We start from the raw sequence: 7,647 nt of genomic DNA, 5'->3' as shown, positions 1-7,647 counted from the left end.
AAGAGTTGGTGATCCGGATCCAATTAAATTATTTAATTAATTAATTAATAAAATTTTCAGGATAGGTCAGAAATGGGGTAACTTAGAATTGATTACATTTTGGTGATGATCCGGATCCAATTAATTATTTAATTAATTAATAAAAAATTTCACAGTGAGAGAATTTAGCTGCCTTGGTGGAGGTCTGCGCTCTCCGAGTGCTCTAGTTATCTCTGCTTTATTCTGATCGTGTGGACTCTAGTAAAAATAAGGTGACTCTACCTAAGGGGGGGAAATGTAACTCTTAACCTTCCTGTCATATAGCTTGAAAAGTTATTAGTTGACCAACTGATTGCCAAATCCAACCAATGTATTATAAATTCATTATCAAATGCTGCGAAAAATTCATTACTTAATGAAGCAAGGCTTTTACTTGCTAGCCCCCCTTCCTACACATACACATACACTAGTAGATGTTGGGTCAAATGTTTGTAAAATGTAGCTAAAGTAACTCAATATTTAGTGCAAATACAGTCGCAATGTTTCTGGTTTTTTTTTTAAATATTCCTCTTGGTGCTTCTGAAAATAGCTTCACGTTGTCAACGCTGCGTTAGACTTGTCGGATTGCAACTTCCCTTGCCATATGTGATGTTATGAAGTAAAGAGATCTCAGATAGGACTAAGCAGTAAGCTTGACGTAGGCTAAGCAGTTTATGGGCCAAGGTCATTTAAAGCTTGGAAAAGAATCATTATGAGGATGCTGCATTATACTCCAACAACAAATTCTATCATGCAGACATTTGCTTCCTAATTGATTTCTATTGCTTAAGTTTTTTATTTATACAATAATCTGCATGTACACAATAATGTACTGCTGTGAATTTTCCAGCTTACCAGCTATTGATGAGTAAATGAAATAACGACCATAGACCATCAGGGGTAGAAATTAACTTTTGAACAAGGGAGTCCAACCCCGCCCCCCAAAAGAGGGAGTCCTCGGCAAAATGAGGGAGTCCGCAGTCTGAAGTTCAAAACTAAAGATATTAACAATAACGCATACATGTGCTTATTTTGAAGATTCATGCAGTTGCATGTCTGCTCAATTTTCTTTGGAAATTTGCTGAAAAATACGGTAATTTCGCGTGGGAATAATAAGGAGGCCGTGCTCTGGAACGAACTAGTTAGTATAGCAGACTTCTCAGGGAGTCACAAGGACTCCTTCATATTATGTCAAATCAGGGAGTGCGACAGTAAATCAGGGAGTATTTGACTCTGGACCATAGACCACTGTTTGTTTAGAAAGGGTCACGTAGCAATAGGACAGTTATTATATACCAGTGAAGTGTACGATACGATTGTAGTTACAGGTCTGGATTGCTTCATGATATCCCATGTATATAACTGTGCGCAATGCATTAAATTTGAGTGTATTTGGTTCTGTTTCGAAGAAGTTGCATCTGGTTTAATAGAGCTACGTTAATGAGTACTGTCGGAGGTAGGCTTGCGGGTAACATCAGTTGAAATTGATATTATATAACAATAACACGAGTAAGTGAGTGAGTGAGTGAGTGAATGTGCGAGATGTTGTGAAAGTCGGGATCCCGGATGCATACCCACGGTTCTACGCCATCGCGCCCGCATCGTCTGGTCGCGGCACGATGGGTCGTCTGTTTACACGCGTTGCCTGATACGTGCGACTGCGTGCTGACTGCACGATTGCGCGCGTCGTACGATCCTCGTCCGTCCTCTGACCTCGCTTACTCGCTTTCCCGCAGGAATCCATCGCCGACAAGACTGTCAACCCGTTTGACGCAATGTCGCAGGACGACTTTCAGAAGCTGGAGTCGGTGCTGTCGTCGGAGGCGGCGCTGCAGCTGCTCGAGGAAACCACGCAGCAGTTCGTCGGCGACGAGCAGATGCAGCTCCACCAGGGGGCGCTCGGCGACGTTCTGACGGCGGGACACGGCCACCAGGGGGCGCTCGGCGATGCGGCGACGGCAGGACACGGCCGCCAGGGGGCGCTCGGCGACGCGACGACGACAGCGGGACACGGACACCAGGGGGCGGTCGGTGACGCGACGACGACGACGACGACGGACGGGCCGCTCAACTCTTCGCTTGACGACAACATCAAGGACTTGATCGAGGATGGCCTGGGCGGCTACGCGGCGGCGGCGGCGGGGCGCGAGCGGGCCGTGCTGCGATCGCCGACGGAGGCGCTCGAGTACCTCACCGCGCCGACAGATGGCGCCACCGAGAAGCGCCGCGGCTCGGCGATCCTCATGGACCACTGCTACACGTCGCAGCGCACGAGCCCCGCGGCGACGCCGCCACCGCAGCCGCCAGAGGGCGACAGCGGCAACGCGCACGGCGACGGCCCGTCCAGTGACGTGGCCGCGGACAGCCCAGCCGCCGTTGCCGGGGACGACGACGGCGGCGGCGCGCAGCAGCAGAAGGCGGCGGCGCGGCGGCAGACGGGTTCGCCGATGCGTCGCTCGCGGCGACAGCAGGAGAAGCAGGAGCAGATCATGCTGGAGGAGATCAAGCGCGAAAACGCCGAGGTCGAGCGCAAGTGGCTCGCCGAGCAGCAGCAGCACCAGCAGGGGGCGCCACCGCGGGCCGGCGACGTTGCCGCCCCTTCCCCCGGCGTCGGCCGCGGCCGGGGGAGGCCCGCCGCCGCGGGGGAGGGGAAGACGCCGCCGCCGGCGGGGCCGGGGAGGGGAAGGGGTCGTCGCGCTGCGGGGCAGAAGGCGGGCGAGGACGCGGCGGCGGCGGCGGTGGAGACGCCGGAGCCCTCGCGCATGGTGACGCGCGGGAAGCGCGTGCCCGTCGGGAAGATGCTGGGATTGCGGGAGAAGGTCGAGAAGAGCGACGCGGCGGCCGCGGGGAAGACGTCGCCGGAGAAACAGAAGAAGCCGGGGCCGCGCGGCGCCGCGAAAGCCGAAGAGGCGAGGGAGGAGGCGGCGGCGGCGGCGGCGAAGTCCGCGGAGAAGGGCGGGAAAGTCGCGAAAGAAGCTGCGGTCGTCGCCGCGGCAACCCCCGGCAAGGAGCCGGTGAAGACGCCGAAAGCCAGGATGGGACGGCCGCCGAAGACAACGCCGAAACAGGAGGTCGGCGAGAAGACTCCGGCGCGGACGCCGGGGAGGCCGCAGAAGCGGACGGCGAAGGAAGCCGAGGACGCGGAGGCGGAGGAGGGGGAGCGGCAGCATCCGCCCGAGCCGGCGGAGGCGAGGCACGTCGTCGCGGCGACGCCGGAGAAGCGAAGGAAGCATTCGTCGAGTCGCGACGAGAAACCGTACGAGATCAAGAAGACGGCGTCGCTCGTCGTTCCCGAGCTGTTCACGCCCGACGCGTTCGTGAAGGCCCCCAAGGAACCTCACCACGGCGACGACAAATCGATGAAATCCGTCGTCGCCAAGGACTCGTCCGGCAAGAGCGAGGCTGGGGAAGACGCGGCGTCGACGGAAGATAAGGCGGACGTCGCGGCGGTGTCGGCGAAAGCAGAGGAGGCGGCCGCCGTTGTCGCAGCGGCTCCGGATAACGTCGATGAGAAACCTGTGATAGCTGCCTCGGTTAAAGCCGAAACGAAGATGAAAGACGAGGTGGCGGGTGGGCCGGCGGAATCCCGCCAGGTGGCGCCCCGCGACGCCGAGGCGAAGAGCGGCGGCGATGGGGAGGCGGCGACGAATCGCGCGCGCAAGCCGTCGGACGACGCCGACCGGCACCGGCACCACCACCGCTCGCTGTCACTCGACGCGCCACATCATCGCCACGGCAACAAGGATGGGCAGCAGCAGCAGCAGCAGCAGCGGCACTCGATGTCGTCGGACGCTCGTGCGAAGAAGCTGTCGTCGTCGGTTACGCGCGACGGGAAGAAATCCGCGAAGCCCGTCGCCGCACAGAGGAAGCCGAGCGATGCGGAGAGGAAACCTGGGGACGCGGAAAGGAAGCCCGGAGAAGCGGCGAGGAAACCTGGCGACTCCGAGAGAAAGCCCGGCGACGCGGAGAGGAAGCCGCCCAGGGACAAACCTCCGAGGAAGGCGACGGGGGGGCGCGTGGCCGTGCGAGAGTCGAAGCGTGAACGTAAGCCGAAGAAACTCGGAGCGAACGAGGTGTCCGACGTGAGCACAGAGTCGGAATCGGAGTCCGATTCCGGGTCGGAGGGGGACGGCGGCGGGGAGGAGGAGGACGCGTGGACGAGCGACGACGATCCGGAGAAGCTGTGGTGCGTCTGCAAGCAGCCGCACGACGACCGCTTCATGATCTGCTGCGACACGTGCGAGGAGTGGTACCACGGCAACTGCGTCAACATCACGAAGAAGCAGGTGAGGAGGATGGGGAGGAGGGAGGGTGGGGGAAGGGTGAAGGTGCATGGGAGGAGAACAGAGAGAGGGCGCGGGCAGGGGGAGGGCTCGTGTGGGAAGAAGGGCAGGGTAGGGCGCGCACTGCGGGGCGGGGGCGGGGGGGGGGGGGTGGTAGGGGGAATGGCGCAGTCCCAGTTTGGGGCAATCGCGGGTTTGTACCTGAAACACGTGAAGTTCTTGGAATGTTAACATGCCCATATTTATGGTCTGGAAAGACCTAGGAAATGGTTTATATGTTTTATAAAATTCTTTAAAATTGGCTACGATGGAGGCTGGAAATACTATGTTTAGTCCTAGAAAGTCGTTAAAATTGAGCTCATATCTATCCTGTCTGAGAGGTGGTAAAATTTGCTTTATGTAGGAGTTTGTTTGCAATCATGGATTGGAATGTATGCAGTACCAAGATTGTATTCAGTTTAAATCCGCGTGGTCCTGGAAAACAGGACTTTAAAGTCCTAGAAAAGCCCCTTGAAGAACTTTTAGGCCTAAACAAAAAAGACGTTTGTTTCAGCTAACCCGACCGAGTCCATTTTAAACCGCCGTGTCGAAACTTTTTATTGTGCATCGGCAAAAGAATTTTTTTTATTAAAAGAATAAACTTGATATCATCCATCTGTGATTGCATTGATTTGACTTTGAAGTCATTATATGGGCTGTTATAAGTATAAATCAAGTATTGTTAGAATACAAAAATAAATAAAAAATATTTGATAAAAAAAAAGGTTTGCCTGCCTACCGTGTCCAATTTTTCAGCTCGTTAGCGGAAACAAACATCTTTTTTCTTAGCCTTATCCCTGGTTTACGAACATTGACTCGTTTCAGGGCAAGGAAATGGAGAAGAATGGAATCGAGTACATTTGCCGCGGATTGCGTTAAGCAGCGGCAGTCTGGCGGGGACAGCAAAGGCAAAGTGAAGCTCAGCGAACAGGAGGCAAAATCCAAAAAGCTCTCCGCTTCCAAAGACGTCGACCCAGCGCCGAAACGGAAACGAATGATCAAGGATCTTTAAGGTTCGGGTTTAGAGCAACGCTTGTGTCTGCAGAGGGTGCTTGTGTGGGTAGTTGTGTGTGTCTTTTGGTAGGACATGACAGAGAATGACTACAGGGCTGTGTTCGACTTCTTCAGGTCGTTCCTTTTAGGTTTTTTTTACCGATCCTGTTTCTTTGACCCGTTATCATTCCAGCCAGTGAAGTTTGTGTCTCAAATTTGTTTGTTGAAAGCTTGGCAGTGATATACCAATGATTAATAGCTTTTTCTTCATCCAGCCTGGGTCTTCTATATAAATTTTTGGCGATCAGCAAAAACTGTTGGTTGTGTTTCTGTGATTCTCCTTCTAAGGCATCGAGATCGACCGGAAACACAGATAAAACAGATAAAAACATATTCCTATTATCAGACACAGTCGTTCTCATGAGTCATCTCGCGAGCATTTTTTTCCGTCTCGTTCGATTTCGCAGAAGTTACAGGGAATCTTTTTTCGTCTCGTTCGATCTTCAGAAGGTCTCACAGGGAATCTTTTCCATCTCGTTCGATTTCTGCAGAAATCTCACAGGAAGCTTGGCAGGCTTGCATCATGAGGCGGCTGCAGGCATGCGGCGCGGCCCGGCACGCTCTACTGCAAGCAACGAGTGCATCCTCAAACACGCGAAGGAATCGCGTCAACATGCTGCACCACAACAAGCCACCACCCGCCGCCGTCGGCGTCGTCCCTCGCCGCCACCGCCGCCGCCAAGAGACGTCAAGGACATCAAGGAGTCGAAGAACGTACAGCAGGTGAGTGGAGGGAGGAGAGATTTGTTTGTGGTGCGGGTCTAATGAAGATCTTTTCCCAAGGACGGAGTAAAACGTAGAGGTCTGGGGCCCGTTGTCTGAGACAAAATTAGTCTCAAAACTAGTCTTAACATGAAATTATCTTCAAAGACCGTTAAACCAGAAAATCGTAGAGTTGTATGATAAGTAGTCCTTGTCATATGCAGTTTATGGGAGGTTCGGTCTACGCGAAAAAGTTACACGTTAAGACTAATGTTAGACGAGATTTTGTTTCTGAAAACGGGCTCGTGACCTTGATAGGATTTTTCCTGGGACCCTTACGGTTTCTGCTCACAAGTGAAAATCTATACGACAACCTCAGTTTGCCATGATGTGACCATCTCACTGTCAATCAATGAGTCGCAAATGGTCGGTCGCTGACAAATCGAGCGTCGCGTTTGTTCCTCGTGGCAGGTGGCGCCGGTGCGCGGTCGGCGTTGGAGGAGGAGAAGGTGCTGGTGGTGGAGCGTAGCAGCGGTCGCGTGCTGAGCGAGGCCCATGCGCTCCCACGGCCAGCACGAGCTCGAGTCATGGCTCTCCGCCCATCCGACCTTTGGAGGTCGTCAAGCCCGGGCCTATCGCCAGCAGCAAGTTCTACGGCAAAGCAAGGTAACTACGCTACTTGCGCAGAGAGTTGATGTTGTTTCCTCGTCTGCTGCGTGTTATAGATGCCGAATATCTTCTCGCAATTAAACCCCAACGGAGTTTTTACTCACACAAGTTAATAGTATTTGTTATTGGCATAATCACTACTTCCCCATACCATGCTCACTCTTCTAGACATTGTAATTTTTTTGATTTTTGTGGAGGAGAGAGGAGATAAAGAGTGAAGAAAGCATCGCTGCTTGCCGTGTTGAAAACAAACATCGCGCTGTCTCACTGTCTGCTGTGAGCTAGTGTGCTGCAGCCTCCATGCACAAATACTGCTCGCATTTATCCCCCAGCATGTGGGTTTAGTTGTCGAAACGTCACGCGAACACGACACGACGTCAGTGTCCCTCGCAGACGTTTTGCGTCCGCGATCGCTAGCAGACACTAACGGAACGACCGCCCTTCCCGCAGGTAATTACCGAGAGAAGGGCGCCGGGGAGAGAAAGCCGTCGCCGGAAGGCGTCTGGAAGGCGGACGCGAAGCCGAAGGAGGAGCCGGCGAAAGCTGAGGTGAAGAAGGAGGCGCGCGGCCCGCATCCCGCGTACGCATGAACGTGCGACGTTCGCTTAAGGAGCATCTGACCGGAGAGGTATGATGTACCCTCTGCCGCAGTCTGCGACAAAAACGCCACCACGCTCCGGCAGATTCCACGCGCAGACGCGCACAGCCCCCTCCCCCACCCCCCCATCTCCCAAACTGACTGACGTTCGCACGTGATACTGAATTGAGATCAGATTCGGCCGCTGTCGTGGCGTATTCATCGATAGTTGAGCATAGGGGTAGGATTAACGTTAGCACTAACATCAGGATTAGGGTTAGAGTTGGAGTTAGGATTAGTGTTGGG

Source organism: Priapulus caudatus, unplaced genomic scaffold (assembly GCF_000485595.1).
Source record: "Priapulus caudatus unplaced genomic scaffold, Priapulus_caudatus-5.0.1 Scaffold1421, whole genome shotgun sequence".
Classification (NCBI taxonomy): domain Eukaryota; kingdom Metazoa; phylum Priapulida; class Priapulimorpha; order Priapulimorphida; family Priapulidae; genus Priapulus; species Priapulus caudatus.
Note: the sequence above shows the minus strand (reverse complement) of the source record.